General features: G+C 38.7%; 1 protein-coding gene across 1 annotated transcript in view; it reads right to left on the reverse strand.

Moving 5' to 3' along the window:
- The window catches only part of thsd7aa (thrombospondin, type I, domain containing 7Aa), a 299,272-nt gene that overhangs the window by 110,160 nt on the left and 170,180 nt on the right, over positions 1–18,932 (reverse strand). The window lies entirely within an intron of this gene.

Consider the following 18,932-nt stretch of genomic DNA (forward strand, 5'->3'; position numbering starts at 1 on the left):
AAGGATCCAATGCCTCCCACCACTCTTCAGTAGTTTCCTCAAACTATAGCATGTTTAAACTTAGAAAAAATTAGGAGTGGTACTGTTGATCCTTCGCTTAAATTTGAGGAAGTTTGGAGTCCATTTATTCAATATTTCCATATGATATGAGCTGACCTTTTTCAGATCCCTTTCAATAACCCTTGAATACAGAGGAGCGGAGTTAATGACATAATTTTTTTTTAATTGAAGAAATATCAGTCCAGGTTTTTTTTGAAGTTTTTAGTTTCTTTTGGTTTATTATTATTTTTTTTTGATTTGGGGGTTCTTTTCTCATATAATTAAATCTCTTTTCAATTTTCCTTTTGTATTATGTTCACTTAATAGGAGAGTGGGAGGTCTAGATTACTTTTTTTTACTCCTTGTGATTATATATATTAACTGTTATGACTGTTATCCTGATCTCTCTGCACCATATGTATAATTATTAATGTTATATATAGTAATTTGTACTAATTTGAAAATTAATAAAAAGATTGAAAAGAAAAAGAAGAAAGTTTACAGCTGAAATACTGTAGACCAGCGTGCATATGGCTTCTGACGATCACAATGTTGGCACATTCATGCAACAATTTCAATATTTTTGCGTTGTAGTTTTGTGGTTTCTTTCCCATACTTAAACTATGCAAAGTTTTTTTCAGAATTTTGATAGACAATGTTATATAGAATAGAATGTTTTGAGAATCACAGAAAGATCTTTGCACCAGGAGGCATTGCACCAAGCTATGGCCAATATATCCAGCATTGTAACATTGAAACTTTCTGTTGCTATATTTGTAACCATTGACTCATGAGCTGGGAATTAAAATTGTTAATAAAGATAATAGCAAAGTCATATGAGAATCTAAAAGAATCTGATTCTTGGATTTTCTCAGGCCCATATGCAGGGCACTGATGCCAAGGCAGAATAGTCAGGGAGAAGTAGTAAAAGTACAGCTGAAGTTTTTTTTCTGGCGTTACACATTATTTTTTTTCCCACAAGGACTCCTTGTGCATAAAATGAACAATTAATGCACTGTTTATAATCATTGTTTCTACAATCAAAATCCACAAGGATAATAATGCTGAGTGCACACACAGATAACAAGATACAGCAGCTTCTTGGCAGATGAAAGGCCAACATAGCTCTGAGGAAAAAGTTCTGAGTTAAAATTTCCATAATGCATCAATGACAAAGAGTTCTCCTACTGTTCCAAATATTTATAGAAACCATTAATATTGTCTTCTAAAAGTCTACCTCAGCCACATAACAACTTCAGACAATGCACTTGAAGTGTTCCAGGGATACCAATTAGAGAGTTTATCAGCGCAATTAAAAAAAGACACTGAAATAACAATTTCAATGAATGTGACAAGTACGTAATTGGCAGTACAAAGGTGATGATACACAACAGGTAACTCTGAACAAATACTGTTTCAGGTGCTTCAAGAATTTCATAATAAAATAGATTAATTGTTTTAATTCAAATTAATTAGGTGCTGATGGTTCAGTTGATAGCTCTCTTAACTTTCAGGTGGAAGACTAAGGGTTCAAATCCCACTCCAGAGAATTGAGCATGCAATCTAGACTGATATTTCATTGTAGTATTGTGAGAATAGTCAGAAACAGGAAGGGAGCGATCACTCTATTGGGAGTATTCTACAGACCCCCAATAGCAGCAGAGACACTGAGGAGCAGAGTGGGAGGCAGAATTTGGAGAAGTGCAAAAATAACAGGGTTATTGTCATGGATGATTTCAACTTCCCTAATATTGATTGGCACCTCCTTAGTGTAAAGGGGATAGATGGGGCAGAGTTTGTTAGGTGTCTACAGGAAGGATTCCTGACACAGTATGTGGACAGGCTGACTAGAGAGGCCATACTGGACCCTGGTACTAGGCAATGAGCCTGATCAGGTTTTAGATCACTCAGTGGGAGAGCATTTTGGGGACAGTGACCATAACTCCTTGACCTTTATCATAGCCTTGGAGAGGGATAGGAGCAGATGATATGGGAAAGTATTTAACTGGGGAAGAGGGAATTATGATGCTATTAAGCAGGAACTTGGGAGCGTAAATTGGGAACAGATGTTCTTAGGGAAGTGCACAATGGAAATGTGGAGGTTGTTTAGGGAGTACTTGAATGGGGTTCTGGATAGGTTTGTCTCATTGAGGTGGGGTAAGGATGATGGAGTAAAGGAACTTTGGTTGACAAGAGACAAAGAACATCTTGTCAAGAGGAAGAAAGAATCTTACCTAAGGTTTAGAAAACAAGGGTCTGACAGGGCCCTGGAGAGTTACAGTATGAGGTAGCCAGGAGGAAGCTTAAGAATGGACTTAAGAGAGCTAGAAGGGGGCATGAGAAGGCCTTGGCAAGTAGGATTAAGGAAAACCCCAAGGCATTCTACACATATGTGAAGAATAGGAGGACGACTACAGTGAGGGTAGGACTGATCAGGGATAAAAGAGGAAACATGTGCCTGGAGTCGGAAGAGGTAAGGGAAGTCCTTTGATGAATACTTTGCTTCGGTATTTACCAGTGAGAGAGACCTTGACATTTGTGAGGATGGCGTATGACAGGCTAATAGGGGATGTGCTAGAACTTTTGAAAAACATCAGGATAGATAAGTCACCGGGGCCAGACAGGATGCGGTATATCCAAGGTTATTATGGGAAGTGAGGAAAGAGATTGCTGCGCAATTGGCAATGATCTTTGCATCCTGACTTGCGACAGGAGTAGTGCTAGATGATTGGAGGGAGGCAAATGTTGTTCCTTTGTTTAAGAAAGGAAGTAGGGACAAACCTGGGAATTATAGGCCAGTGAGTCTTACTTCAGTGATGGGCAAACTACTGGAGAAGATTCTTAGAGACAGGATTTATGGGCATTTGGAGAAGCATAGGCTGATTAGGGATAGTCAGCATGGCTTTGTGAGGGGCAGGTCGTGCCTCACGAGCTTAATTGAATTCTTTGAGGATGTAACAAAGCACATTGATGAAGGTTGAGCAGTGGATGTCGTGTACATGGATTTCAGTAAGGTATTTGATAAGGTTCCTCATGGAAGGCTCATTCAAAAAGTCAGGAGGCATGGGATCCAGGGAAACTTGGCTGAGTGGATTCAGAATTGCCTCGCCCATAGAAGACAAAGAGTGGTGGTAGATGGAGCATATTCTGACTGGAGGTTGGTGACCAGTGGTATTCCACAGGGATCTGTTCTGGGACCCCTGCTCTTTGTGATTTTTATAAATAACTTGGATGAGGATGTGGAAGGGTGGGTTAGTAAGATTGCAGATGACACGATGGTTGGCAGTGTTGTGGATAGTGTAGAAGGTTGCCGTAGGTCACAACAGGACATTGAAAGAATTCAGAGCTGGGCTGAGAAGAGGCAGATGGAGTTCAACTCAGATAAGTGTGAAGTGATGCACTTCAGGAGATCAAACCTGAAGGCAGAATACAAGGTTAATGGCAGTGTCGAGGAACAGAGGGATCTTGGGGTCCACATCCATAGATCCCTCAAGGTTGCTGCGAAGGTTGATAGGGTTGTTGGGAAGGCATATGGTGTGTTGGCCTTCATTAGTTGGGGTATTGAGTTCAAGAGGTGCCAGGTAATGTTGCAGCTCTATAAAACTCTGGTTAGACAACAATTGGAGTAGTGTTCAGTTCTGGTCACCTCATTATAGGAAAGATGTGGAAGCTTTAGAGAGGGTGCAGAGGAGATTTACCTGCATCCTGGTAAATCTCCTTTGGATTGGAGAGCATGTCTTATGAGATTAGGTTGTACGAGCTAGGGCTTTTCTGATTGGAGCGAAGGAGGATGAGAGGTGACTTGATAGAGTTGTACAAGATAATGAGAAGATTGAGTGGATGGTCAGAGACTTATCCCAAGGCAAAATGGCTCACAAGAGGGGGCATAATTTTAAGGTGACTGGAGGAAGGTATGGGGGGGATGTCAGAGGCAAGTTTTTTTTGACACAGAGAGTGGTGGGTGTGCGGAACGTACTGCCGGCAGAGGTGGTGGAGGTGGATACATTAGGGACATTTAAGAGACTCGGATACTCTTAAGAGACACATGAATGATAGAAAAATGGGGGGCTATGTGGGAGAGAATGGTTAGATAGATTTTTGAGCAGGATAATATGCCGGCACAATATCGTGGGCCGAAGGGTCTGTACTGTGCTGTAATGTTCTATGTTCTAATAGTAGGTGCTACTGAATTTCAGATGAGATACTTTTATCTGTTCTCTGTGGGTCCAAGCCAATATTTATCTTATAACCAAATCAATAAAATAGACTGATTATCTTGTGGCAGCAAATGGGATAATGCATGGAAACTGACTGCTGTATTTCTTACATTACAACATTGACCACATTTTAAAAGTACTTCATTGGCTGTAAATTGTTTTGGGACATTCTAAGGTCACAAAGGACATGATATATATGTGAGATTTTTCTGACCATCAAGAAAGTCACCTTATTACAACACAGAAAGTTTCAAATTATTCTTTAAATTATAACAGGTTTAGCCTCAAGTGCATGGCCCACAAATAAAGATCCCTCTGTGCGTCTCAAAAATAAAATTTAAATGATGTGTTTCATTGAAATGATATTCTTTCACTAAAATACTGCTATTGCACATAAGAATATTATCTGAATCTAGTTATAGTAAATTTGTCCTATTGACAGCTGGTAGGTTATTAATCTGAGGTGTTAGAATCAAAACACAAATCCAGCAAAGTAAATCATATTAATGGTAATCTGGTGTCCCATTTAAAAAAAATCTTTATTTTTGTGCTAAAATGATAATGTGCCAAGATACTACATCAGATTACTTTGCAATTGAATTTATGTACATTTTTTTACTTGCTTGCATATTCAGTGAAAAACTAGACAACATCTCTATATTGGCAAGAAAAGTTCTTTTGAAATACGTTGATAAATGAAAATAATGGTAACAGTAAATTGCAAGTCAGTGATGATGGTTGATAAAAAGAATTGTTTTATTATTGTCATATGTACTGAGGTACAGTGAAAAACTTGTTTTGCATGCCATGCATACAGATCATTTCATTACATCAGTGCATTGAGGTAGTACAAGGGAAAACAATAACAGAATGCAGAATAAGGTGTTATGGTTACAGAGAAAGTGAAGTGCAGGCAAACAGTAAGGTGCAAAGCCATAACAAGGTAGATTGTGAGATGAAGAATTCATCTTATTGTACCAGGGGACTGTCCAATAGTCTTGTAACAGTGGGATATACTGTAAGCTGTCCTTGAGCCTGGTGGTACATGCTTTCCGGCTTTTGTATCTTCTGCCTGATGGGAGGGGGGAGAATAGAGAATGTCCAGGGTGGGTGTGGTCTTTGGTTATGTTGGCTGCTTTACTGAAGCAGCATGAAGTGTGGACAGACTCCATGGAGGGAAGGCTGGTTTCCATGATGTGCTGAGCTGTGTCCCCAATTCTCTGCAGCTTCTTGTAGTCACAAATGGAGCAGTTGCCATACCAAGCCATGATGCATCTGGATAGATTGCTTTCTATGGTGCATCAATAAAAATTGGTGAGGGTCAAAGGAGACGTGCCAAATTTCTTTAGCCTCCTGAGACGTGGAGGTGCTGGTGAGCTTTCTTAGCCGTGGCATCTACATGGTTGGACCAGGACAGGCTATTGGTGATGTTCACTCCTAGGAACTTGAAGCTTTCAACCCTCTCAACTTCAGCATCATTGATGTAAAGAGGAGCATGTGCATTGCCCCCCTTTCTGAGGTCAATAACCAGCTCTTTTGTTTTGCTACGGTGGTGTCATCTGTAAACTTGCAGATGGAGTTAGAACAGAATCTGGCAGTACAGTCATGAGTATATAGGGATTAGAGTAGGGGGCTGAGGATGCAGCCTTGTGGGGCACCAGTGTTGAAAATAATTGTGGCGAATTGTGACTGATTGCAGTCTGTTGGTCAGGACGTCAAGGATCCAGTTGCAAAGGGAGGTGTTGAAAATAATTGTGGCGAATTGTGACTGATTGCAGTCTGTTGGTCAGGACGTCAAGGATCCAGTTGCAAAGGGAGGTGTTGAGTCCCAGGTCTATGAGTTTGATTGGAATTATAGTATTGAAGGCGGAGCTGCAGTCAATAAACATTAGTCTAACGTAGATGCCTTTACTGTCCAGATGCTTCAGAGATGAGTGTAGGGCCAGGGAAATTGCATCTGCCGTGGACCTGTTTTGGTAGTAGGTGAATTGCAGTGAGTCAAGGTTGTCTGGGAAGCTGGAGATGATGTATGCCATGACCAGCCTCTCGAAGCACTTCATGATGGTGCATGTCAGAGACACCAGGCAATAGTCATTAAGGTACATTACCTTATTTTTCTTAGGTATCGGAATGATAGTAGTCTTCTTAAAGCAGGTGGGAACCTCAGATTGAAGCAAGGGGAGGTTAAAAATCTCTGCAAATACCAGTTGATCTGCACAGGATCTGAGGACATGGCCAGGGACACCATCCAGGTCAGATGCTTTTCTCAGGTTCACTCTCTGAAAGATTGATCTTACGTCTGCAATGGTGACCATGGGTTCAGGTGCATTGGAAGCTGTCGATGTGTGTGTGGTGACATTCCAATCCCCTTCTGTTAAAAATGTGCATGGAATGCATTAAGCTCATCAGGAAGGGAGGCGCTGTTGTCAGCAATTCTGCCCAAGTTAATGTTGTGGGCCATTATAGTGCGTAAGCCCTGCCACAACTGACGGCTGGTCTGGGACTCGATTTTAGACTAGTATTGTCTCTTGGCATCCCTGTTAGCTTTATGAAGAATGTATCTTGATTTCTTGTATAGGTCAGGGTTACCTGATTTGAATGCCGCAGTCCTAGACTTCAGAAGGGGGTGGATCTCCCGGTTCATCCATGGTTTCTGGTTTGGGAACACCTGGATTGACCTGTTTGGCACACAGTCCTTTACACACTTGCTGATGAAGTCTGTGATGGTTGTGACATACTCATTGAGGTTGGCTGCTGAGTCTTTGAACATGGATCAATCTACCAACCCAAAGCAGTCACGTAGAAACTCACCTATTACCTCAGACCAGCACTGTGTGACTTTCTGTACTGGATCCTCACGTTTCAGTTTCTGTTTGTATGCCGGGAGAAGGAGCACAGCCTGGTGGTCTGATTTACCAAAGTGTGGGTGGGGGGTGGCTTGGTAGGCACCTTTGATGGTTGTGTAGCAATGGTCAAGGGTGTTTGGACCCCTGGTGGGACAGGAGACATGCTGGTAGTATTTGGGTAACACATTCTTGAAGTGGGCTGGTTGCAGATGACACCAAGATATGTGGAGGAGCAGGAAGCGTTGAAGAAACAGAAAGGTTGCAGAGAGACTTGGACTGTTTAGGAGAAGACATGGCAGATGAGATACAATGTTAAGAAATGTGGAGTTGTACATTTTGGAAGAAGAAATAAACGGGCAGGTTATTATCTAGATGGGAAGAAAATTCAAAATTCAGAAGTGCAAAGGGACTTGGGGGTCCTTGTGCAGGAAACCCTAAAGGTTAACCACCGGGTCGGATTGGCAGTAAAGAAAGCGAATGCTATGTTGGCATTCATTTCAAGAGGAATAGCGTATAAAAGTAAGGAGGTGTTGATGAGGCTCTATGGGGCACTGGTGAGACCTCATTTGGAATACTGTGTGCAGTTTTGGGCCCCTTATCGTAGAGAGGATGTACTGATGTTGGAGAGGGTTCAGAGAAGATATAGGAGGATAATTCCCAGAATGAAAAGGCTTACATACGAGGAGCATTTGTCGGCTCTTGGACTGTATTCATTGGGGTATAGAAGAATGAGAGGGGACCTCATAGAAACATTTTGAATGTTGAAAGGATTGGACAGAGTAGATGTGGCTAAGTTGTTCTCTTGGTGGGTGAGTCCAGGACAAGCGGGAACAGTTTTAGAATTAGAGGGTACCCATTTAAAACAGAAATGAGGAGAAATTTCTTTAGCCAGAGGGTTGTGGATTTATGGAATTCTTTGCCACATACAGCTGTGGAGGCCCGGTCATTGGGGGTGTTTAAGGAAGAGGTTGATAGGTATCTAATTAGTCAGGGTATCAAGGGATATGGGGAAAAGGCTGGGAACTGGGGCTAGATGGGAGAATAGTTTAGTTTACGGTGAAGTGGCGGAGCAGACTCGATGGGCCGAATGGCCTACTTCTGCTCTTTTGTCTTGTGATCTTGTGAAGTCACTGGCTATGATGGAGGGCCTCAGGCTATCCCATTTCAAGGCTGTTGATCACGGAGTGTAGTTCATTGAATGTAAGCTTCATGTCTGCCTGTGGAGATGCATCAGATTTCCACATTTGTGATCATAAAATGCAGGAAAATTAGACTCACACTGGAGAATTTGTGTGAATGGCTGTTCCAGGCCATGCACTTAGGAAGATTTTAATAATTCATTTTGAATTTTAGAAAGCTTCCATTTAAGGCTCCTTGATGATATAGGTAATTGTAAGTAGAACTTGAATATTTCAGTTTTAATAAATAAAAGATGAAATTGCAACCCTGAAGGCCCACCCTTTTTCAGTGTTAAAGCTTGATATCAGCAACAAATTTCAAACAGGCAAACTTTACATTTGCATTCATTTTGCTTTAAGAATGCTGCATGTGGGTTTCAAAAGATGCATGTTGGGTAATTGACCAATCTGCTTGTTTCTGGGATATACTATTCAATAGCATGATAATGGTGAAAACGTAGATTAAAACACATGCAATAATGGAGTAGAAAATAAAAGTTATTTGTCAGCACATGGAAGAAAATTAACATTTTTTCAAAGAATTAATTAAGACAAGGGCTAAATTAGTCTGCGATTATTGTTGGATAAAGTGACAAATGCTAGCCTAATTCTGCTCGCTTTAAAGGGGTGGAGATTTTATCATTCATGCTGGCACTTTATTTCAACATATATGGAAAATGAAAGCATGCCTACTTTAAAATCTGCTAAGAAATGAGCTTAGTACTGAAAGTAATCCCAAAATTTATAATATTTTGTTGAGATTCTTTTTATGGAGACACTGATTTGGTTGGTTGAATACTGGAGACAGTTCACGACATTTCTGCTTGGCAATGCAGCTTCTGGAATAAAATCTTTGGATTGAACAACTTCTTCATTTCTGAAATCTGGATGTTACACCACTAACCAAGTGGAAATGGTATTGCAGATTGTAGCTAGTGCGTATATGGAGAGTGTTCTTTGTCCCAGACCTCTGTTATCAATGGGCATCATTGTCTGCAGATGGATTAAAAATGTTTGCCATGAGTTACCACTGTGGATTTTCTGAATCTTAATCTCAAATGTGGACATGTGCACTTCAATGTTAGTTTTATGTATTTTGTTATCAACTTTGATTGTGAATATATTTTATGTTTATTATTTTAGAATATGTTTTGAACATTCTGTTGGCCTTGAGCGATGAATTAAATAAATATTAATGTTGACATGACTTTGAATTAGCATGTTGTTGTTAAATATTTTAACTTTCTTGCACCTGATAGAAACTGAAAGAGACCAAAAGTTGATGCATCTCTTTTGGATTGAATATATTCTTTGGCTGATCATTTATGGGTTGTACAATACTTACCAGGAGCAATAATTTGGACAAAAGATTGCACTTTTCAATACAAGTAGATTACTTTTTTTCAGTCAGTATATTTCTAAAGATCTATTCAGGAGAACATTGGTACATAGATTTCCAATACTAGCAGGTAGTTTGCTTTATGCAGCATTGAGGTGAATTGCAGAACACAGGAGAAAGAAAGCACATGGTGGTAGGAGATTCCTTGGTCTCACACCAGTATGAGCAATCATATTGGTAGGAAAATCTATTCAATGAAATTCTGTTTTCGGCTCTTTTTAAGAAATTGACTAATGTAGCTCTCATTACTAGTGGGAATCTAGTCCACATATCCGTTATCCTATGGGCCAATGCATGTTCAATTTGTTCTGCCAGCTCCACTCACTGCCATTACTATTCCCACCACAGCTGCACTTGCTTTTTGTGGCCCTGGAGATCCGGCTGTTCCTGAGGTGTCACAAGCTAGAGTGATGATGATGAACTGGAGACAGTAGCAGATGTCAGGATCTCCCTCAGACTGCCCTCATGTCCTTTTGCTAGCTCTGGGCTGTCAAAGGCATTTGAATAATTTTTGAATGTATCTAATGATCAAGTCATTTAAAAACTGTTCAAATGTATATAAATAATTAAAAGAAACATTAAAAATAATAAACATACTTAAATGAGAGAAATTAATTGAATACAAAAGAGTGAACAATTTTAAAAAAGCACTTAAATTTTTCATCAAAGCACATTCGCCTCTTAGCTCTGTACATTTGTGATCACCACTGGTCCCAGTGCTGAGTTCAGCTGTACAGATGGAGGTCGGATCTGCTGACATCTGACTTTCAGCTTGTTCCTGATTTCCTCATATAGGTGTGGAAAGCAGGAATGAGCTGACCTATGCACTGCAGTTTACTAACAGTTCTCTATGGAACCAGTAGTTAAAAATAGCTCATTCCAGGCCTATGGAGAGAAATATTTGCAGTTTATCTTGAATAGCATTTAAATCATACATGTTTTTACAATTTTATTATTTTAAAAAGATCTGGATCAAGCCTTATTTCAGTATTTTTTCCAAATTAATCTGTTCATAGTATTGGTCCACATTAGAATCTAACTGCAATTTAAAGTCCATTAATTTCCTCTTGGTATAGTCTCTTTCATACTCATTGTGTATCATGTTGCTTCAGCTATTGAGCAAACAGTGTAAAAAGCTATACCTGGAAAAAATCCCTGATAATTCACTTGTCTATATCTCAAGGCAAAACATTATCTTTTCATTATCACTCTACCTATTTTTCCAAATTAACTTTCAATCTAATCAGTCCAATTTGTCATTAATTATGACTATTTTAAGGAGTTTCTATGAAGTTCTACATATGAAATATCTCAAGAAAGTCTAAGTAAAATCTATTCACTTTATGACTACAGCTCTTGACCCAATTAACTCCTCAAAGAAATCCAATAGATTGATGAGGTATGACTTCTAGCTTTGGAATCCCTCCTGACTACAACTTGTGACCTCAATGATGTTAAGATGAATATTGATAGCATTTGGTAAAACAAGTGGACCCAGTGGACTATAGTACACAAGTGGACAGACATCTAATCTTAATGATATTCCAGCTTATAGTACAAAGGTCTTTTTACAAAATAGTTTACTTAGTGTACATTATCACCTGGCAGGACACCTATTCTAATATTTCCTGTCCTTTGGCACAAATGGGTACTGTGAATGATCCTTAAAGCGCAAGTTTTATGAACTTATAATCAGGAACTCTAGCACATATTAGGAATTCCAGCACAGAAGTCACAAGGGAATCACAAGCTTTTCTGTTCATTACTAATGGATAAATCTATAGGGCTGACTTGCCTTTGCCTCTGTTGTCCAGATATGTATTAATGATGGGCAAAACTTCACACCAGGGTCAAATTCATAAAATAAACTATCAATCAAGCTACCTCAGCAGTTTTTTTCTGCCCAGTATCAAGCCTCCACCTGTTTTCCCCTCCACCCAAGCTCTGAATCTTCTCCTCTCCAATTCCCTTTCTCTGTCTTTTTCCTCCAACGGAATGACCACCTGCTTCTTTTACCCCATTCTGATTAAATTTCACATAACCTAATTATTGTTCTTTTCCACAATGCTTAGACATAATAAATTTCCACAGGCATTGCTCCCCTACTCTTTCAAGGCTGTCATCATCAATACCTTCTCAAAAACCCAATTTTGCCTTCTCAGTCCATATTAATGGTTGCTTTATGTACTACCACCACTTCCTTACAAGAACTTTGGATATTTTCCTGAATATTGTTTTTTTTCTTCCTTAGTTAAGGATACTTGCTGGTTCTCATATCTTTCTCATGTGCATTCTGCCCTTAGTTACATTATATTAAATCATGACATTATGTACAAGAACACAAGAAAATTGGAGGAGGAGTAGGCTACCAGGCCTCTCAAGTCTGCCCTATCATTCAATATGATCATGGCTGATTTATGCCGGCCTCAACTCCAGTTTTTGCCATCAGCCAATCAGTCCCCACTTTCTGTATTCCTTCTTTAAATAACTTGACTTTGAAATCTCTTTTAAGGCCTTTACTAAAACCTACTTTTCTTCTCAAAATCTTTCCTTCTTTGGTGTGGCATCTATTTTCCTATTGCTCAAGATGTTATTCAAGGGTTAATGCACTAAGTTGTTGCTCGTGTTGTAATAATATAATTTTAAAAGGAATTTGATATGATTGAAGAGGGTGGCAGGTAGGGAAATGATAATGGAGTGGGTGAAAATAGCAGAAGACCAAACGCAGGCACAAATACCTTCCGTGCTATAATTGCATGAACATATCCTGGAAAGTACATATGTGGATATTGCACAGTGACCAATTTGGCCTTTGACTTCATGAAGAAAAATATGTTTGTTGTGAGCAGTCATACATGAAAAATGACCATCTGGGCAAGATGTTCCAGAATTGTGGCTGCTGAAACAGTGTATCAACAAAGGATGATTGAGTCGACGTAGGTGGCAATGATAAATGAAGAAAACTAATTTTGCTAAAAATAAGAACATTTTGGTAATAAAATAATTCGATTCAATTTTAGTCAGAAGAAGACCCTTTAAAATTTTTGAACAATGTGAGACACTGTTCCTTTCATTGTGCTCAGATAGATTCCTTTGACCTGGAGTAAAAAAAAGCAGATAACAAAACCACTTAAATGAGTCCGGCATGTAAATTTGGCAGAATATGTTTGCAAATTGTGTTGCCAAGAACGTTGGCTCAGTGCAATTAACTCAAATAAAATGTTCCTTCTTGAAACAGTTTTATGCTTAGGAGAGGTGCAAACTCAGCTGAAGCAAAACTCCCAGCTGGTGAGGAAACTCATCTGATACCAATATGACATTGATTGGCTGACACTTCACAACATGTTTCTTAAAAGCATCTTCAATCAAATTTGATTTTAACTGATCAGTTTGTAATTTCAGATGGTTTGATAGTGTAATGAATGAGGCCGACAAGTGTGATTTCTCGAAAATGCCATTCATAAAAAACACTTCAAACCAAGGACTTCAATATAGTAAATGATCGCTGTTTGTATTAATTCTTCTACTGGCTCATCTAAACTTAAACGGAATAATCTTATGAGTTTACATTCCTAGCTTGATGACTCACCCACCAAATGTACATACTGGAAATTTGGAAATGTATTCCTCGCAATTTTCCAGACTTTAAGATAACTGGTTTGAAAATTGTGTGTGGTACGAAGCTCAAATTTCCAATATGTTCTCCTGATCAACATGTCTCTGGGCCTGAAATCAAAAATAAATTACCTGGATAGTGTGATATCAGTCATTGCTGGCTGCGTGATCAACATTGAATCTATTTGCATTTCATCTGTGGAAAGTTCAATAAATCCTTTCATTTAGGAACAATAAGAATGATCTTGACTTGGTGTGAGAGTAAAATTGGTGATTTTGAGTAAGTAACCTGTTTAAAAACTTCCTAAAATGTCTTTCTATTGAAGTCAAAGATTTTAAAAATGGGCAGTGATGTAAAATGGACGGTTGAATCGCTATCACATATTGTGCACTATCACACAAAGGGAAAATTCACTCCAAACTATCCTAACAGTAAACTATCCTAATCCTATGCTGGCATAACCTCATCTGAGTTGGCTCACTGAGGCAAATAACAAAGAAAGAGCTACCTTCAAAACATCCCTATTGAAAGCAGCCAACTACCAACTGCATGGATGGCACAATAATAAATTAAACTCATACCATATGATACAGTCAGTTCTTAAAGGTCTGCTTGTCCTGTATATTAAATTGCTTCCTCTTAAAGATGTAATAAACTAATCCAAAATATCAACTACTCATATAATAAATCTGGTCAATAGTTACCCAGGACTTTGATGGTGAGGGATGATGATGGTAATGCCATTTAATATCAAGGGTGGTCTTTAGACTCTCTATTTTTTGGATATTATCAATGCTTGGTGCAAATGTTGCATGCATCTTATTAGCCCATATGGTCTTGCTGCATGCAGAGATGAGCTGCTTTGTTTTTTGAAGTGTTGTGAATGGAATTGAACAATGTCAATCATCAGCAAACATCCACATTTTTGCTGATATGATGGAGAGAGATTATTAAAGAAGCAGCTAAAGATAATTGGGCCAAGGACACAGTCCTGTGGAACTCCTGCAGTGATGTCCTGGGGCTAGGATGGTTGACCTTCATCAACCACAGCCATATTCCTTTGTGTCAGGTATGATTCCAGCCACTGGAGTATTTTCCCTCTGGTTCCAATTAACATCAGTTTTATCACAGGTGCCTTGATGCCACAGTCAGTCAAATGCTGTCCTGAAGTCAAGGGCAGTCAATCTCACCTCACCTCTGGAGTGCTGCTGCTTGGTCCATGCGGTCTGGAGTGGAGTGAGTGGTGAGTAAGTGCTGCTTAATAGCTCTCTTGATGGCAGCTCCTGTGAATTTGCTGACTGTTGAGAGCTGACTGATTGGGCAGTTGGTCTTGCTTTTTATGAACAGGACAAACCTTGGCAATTTTCCACATTACTGAGTAGATGCCAGTGTTATAACTGCACTGGAACAGCTTGGCTGGAGTTGTAGGTAGTTCTGGAGTGCAAATCTTCGATATTACAGATGGGTCATTATCTGATCTCATAGGTTTGGCTGTGTCCAGTTAAATCAATATGTAAAATATATTTAGTTTTTAAGCTCTTTCAGAACAATTTTAAATTGGAATAATTATTATTTTGAAATCAGTAAGGTTCCCATTAAAATATTGGTGGCTCATTATTTTTTTCATCTATATATTAAAGGATTATCTTCTTTTGTAACTGTCTATGGATTACATGTTAATGGTGCTCCAGCAAGCACTATTTAAGTGCACAAGAGTTGTGCAGGAATCATTTAGCAGCTGTAAAATGGAGAGCCATGACCTGCCAGATTAAAGTGAATAGGTTTTAATCTTTCCAGTCTTGATTTTTTTACTCAGTGATTGCTCTTAAATTTCTCCTTCAGTGACAATAATTTTATTGAGGTCACATTTATTAATTTGTATAATAGCCATCTTGGCAGATACCAGTTATGTGCTTAGTTTGCTGGCTTCTTTCTAAAGTCTGAGTTGCAGGATTATCATGGCATCTTTAGTGAAAATTGGTTTCTAGTTTTCAATTGATTTGGAGGAATCAAAAACTACAGGCAACAACAAAGAAAATATCTAGATGGCATTGGATGGCTTTTTTGATTAAGAGTTTAAAGTGCTTTCACTTTTGCCATTCCCTTGTAGTGAGTTTAAAATCAACAAATTGCAGAACCTAACCCAGCCAACAAAATCAATATTATACAATGTTGTACACAATGCAAGGGAATGATATGGAATTTAATTTCTTTTTCATATTACAGATTTGTAACTTTATAACCAAATCTGAGATAAACTCCTTTAAAGCCTTTTAATGGTTACTTCCTTGAAATGCAAAATCCCAATGTCATGGTGGCTAATCCACTTCCAAAAAGCAACCAAGGTAAATAAAGAAAAGCCAACAAAATGCAAAAAAAAAAACTCTTGTATACAATTTTCTACTCAATGGTAAAGGAGCTGCGTTCAGTCTATAGTCACTATCCTTTCGTCTCAAGGAATAGTACACTTTAACCAATTTCCTCTGGACACCAGTCTGCAATCTTGATCTACTTTCAGACATGCAGCACTTGCACTGTTTGGAATAGATTGTGACCATATGTGATGGTGTAAAATAAGTGCTGTTTTTCATTTTCCACTTTTGTGCAGATGAAGGTTTAGCCCTTGAATTATCGTGTGCATTGAAATCCAGTTGTTTAGTTTACTACTGGGATTATGTTGTTGGAATCCTTAACTGCTTTGTTGCCAACTGCCTTTGATGGTCTTGGCTGCACTCAACAATACCAGTGATAAAGCTAAAGGAATAAGAATGTACATGAAGTAAGCACCCAGAGCTTATAGAAGGATGCAGGACTGGAGGAGATACACAGAATAGGAAGGGATTTGAGCACAAGGACAGAGGAATTATTAATAGTATTAAATTTTTCCGATTTGCCTAACAGTTAATGTCCAGGATGCAAATTTATTTTTTCCCTGTGACTTCAGTTGAGTGATTCCTTGCTGGTTATGAAAATATAGTTTTCATGGAAAAAGGCAAACTGCATCTAATTTTTATACATTTACTATGGGAAAAGCCATTAGAAACAAAAACAATTTTAACTACCTGAAATATATGATGTTCCTTATCAATTTCTTCCTACAATTTTTTTCCAGTAAGGTTTTCGTGATTAGTTTTAGCAGCTGGTTAGCAGGTTGCTGTTTGATATGATTTGCTTATTTAGATATTAAATCTATGCAAGTAATCAACATGACATTTTGTATAAATAATCGCAATGTGAAGCAGCTTCATCTAGCCCTCAAAAATTGCAGTTCTATCTTCACAATTGTTCATTTTAATGACACAACTGTGGGCATACTGTTTTCAATTCAATTGAAATCTCTGCATGGTTACATTAAAACCATTATGCTAGACTGTTATTGCTTATTGGAAGTTTGCAAACCATGGAGCAAAATTGTAAAGGGATCACTTTTATTTTTTTACTCTCACTAAAGATTTATTGATGGTTTATTTTTTACTATGGTAACAACTTTTCACTAGCAATCCTCTACATTCACCTAGTTTCACAAGAAAACAGTAAATAGGCTTAATCCTGTAAAATATATCCAGGCAACCCTGTTAATTAGGAATACACTGTAAATTTATGAATGTTTTTCAGCTTCAGTAGAACAAATGCTTGGTTATTTTCTTCCCAAAATTTAAATACATTACTAACTTGCTGCTGGCATGAATAGAACTGTATTTAAATTATCTGGATCATTGCTCTGACTAAAACAGTCAGATCTGACTTATTCCACATGATTTCCAATTTAAATTCCATCCTTCATGTTTTGGAGCCACCTAAGTTCTAATGCTGGGTCACTGACTGGAAAGGGCTTACACTGTTTGTCTCTCTACAAAAACTGCTGGCGTATTTCTGTGTTTTTGTTTTTTTGAAACTTGTTTGTTGAAGTCAATCAACTTTCTTTATCTTAGCATTAGGTCAAGATCAACTCTTTTCAGATGAGGATACATTATCATTATTTCAAAGTTCCAATTGATTACTTTCAGGGCAAACAAAAGGTTTTGGCACCAAAACTCTGGAAGATGTTTTTAATTTTTTAACCTGAAAATACATTCAAACATTCCAATCAATATTTGGTCTGAATTCTAACAATCACTTCAACAATCTGCATATTATTTAATTTTCCATCTCTACCAGGAGTAGTATCAGTTATTCAATCCCTACCTATCAGGCCAAGTCTGGTACCTGGCACTTCTTCCTCCCATTCTCTTCTCTTAAAGCTGCCATCTTCCAGTAAAGACAATAAAAACCAAAGAGCAAAGTCTTGTGATGCAGGAGTGGGTCTCTCCCTTCATTGGTACTACTGGATTTACAGCTTTTCTTTAAATATACTGTTCATAAATTCAATTACTTTCAGCTGCATAGGAAATATGGGGCAGTGTACAGGTATCTACCAACATTTTCCTATAAAATCTGGGCCTGTATATTGCTCTCCACATTTGGGATTATAATGATTTTCCAAGCATTGAAACACAAAAATTGGATCAGCAGTTCAAATCTCTGAGGAGCATACAGGAGGCAGAAAGTATAATAAACAGAAGTTTCAGAGAGGTGATCACACTGCAGGTTCAGCTAGATAGATGGGTGACTGCCAGGAGGGCCAGGTAGGTAGTGTAGGAGGTGCTATTCCCCTCTCCAACAGGTCTACTGCTTATGGATGTGGTTGAGGGATGTGGCCTCTCATGGGAAAGCAACAGCAGCAACCAGATCAGTGGCTCTGTTGTACATCAGGGAAGGTCAAAGTGTGGGTGGATAATAGTAATAGGGGACTCTCTAGTCAGGGGAACAGAAAGGCATTTCTGTAGCCACGAGTGAGACTCTGGAATAATGTGTTGCCTCTCTGGTGCCAGGGTCAAGGATGTCTCTGAGCAAGTACAGGACATTCTGAAAGGGGAGGGTGAGCAGCCAGAGATCATGGTCCACATTGGTACCACCAACATAGGCAGGAAGAGAGATGAGGTTCTGCATAAAGAATGTAGGGAGTTAGGTAGAAAGTGAAAACTGTTGTATATTAAGCAGATATAGTTCCCAACCCCCTCTGAAAGATCTGTATTCATCTTCATATTTTCATTTCCTCTTTGCCTTTGCCATGTTTAGTTTCATGTCCATCACAGGGGTATACAGATGATGAAAGAATCCTAATTGTTTTTATCTTGTGCTCTTATGTTAGTAGCACACAATGGGAGTCATTCTATAATTACAACGCTGTAGTGCAATAAAATGTCACATTCTAATTTAGAAATTAGCGATCTTGAAGAGCCACAAGCTGCACTTCAAAAAGTTACCTGTTGCTCAAGAGCTGTGGTCCAAGTGTCACTCCTCTAAACTGTCCCAATAACATGCCTCAATCCCAACCTCAGATAGGCACCTCCAGTACACTGTGTGACATCCTTCAACGTTCTATACCAACAATTCTACTTCTGCTTTGCATGAGATTGCCAGTTTACTGCTATTGGCACAGTAGTTTGGCTGCTTTGTTTTTCAGTTATTCTTCGTAAATGATGAGAGGCAACCCCAATTTCAATCACACCAGCATGCTTAAAACCGCCAGACAAGAAGCATTTATCCCATCAATATGGGATTCATTTGGATACGACACCGATAGCCACAATTGAC

The sequence above is a fragment of the Pristis pectinata genome, chromosome 5, assembly GCF_009764475.1.
Source record: "Pristis pectinata isolate sPriPec2 chromosome 5, sPriPec2.1.pri, whole genome shotgun sequence".
Lineage (NCBI taxonomy): Eukaryota > Metazoa > Chordata > Chondrichthyes > Rhinopristiformes > Pristidae > Pristis > Pristis pectinata.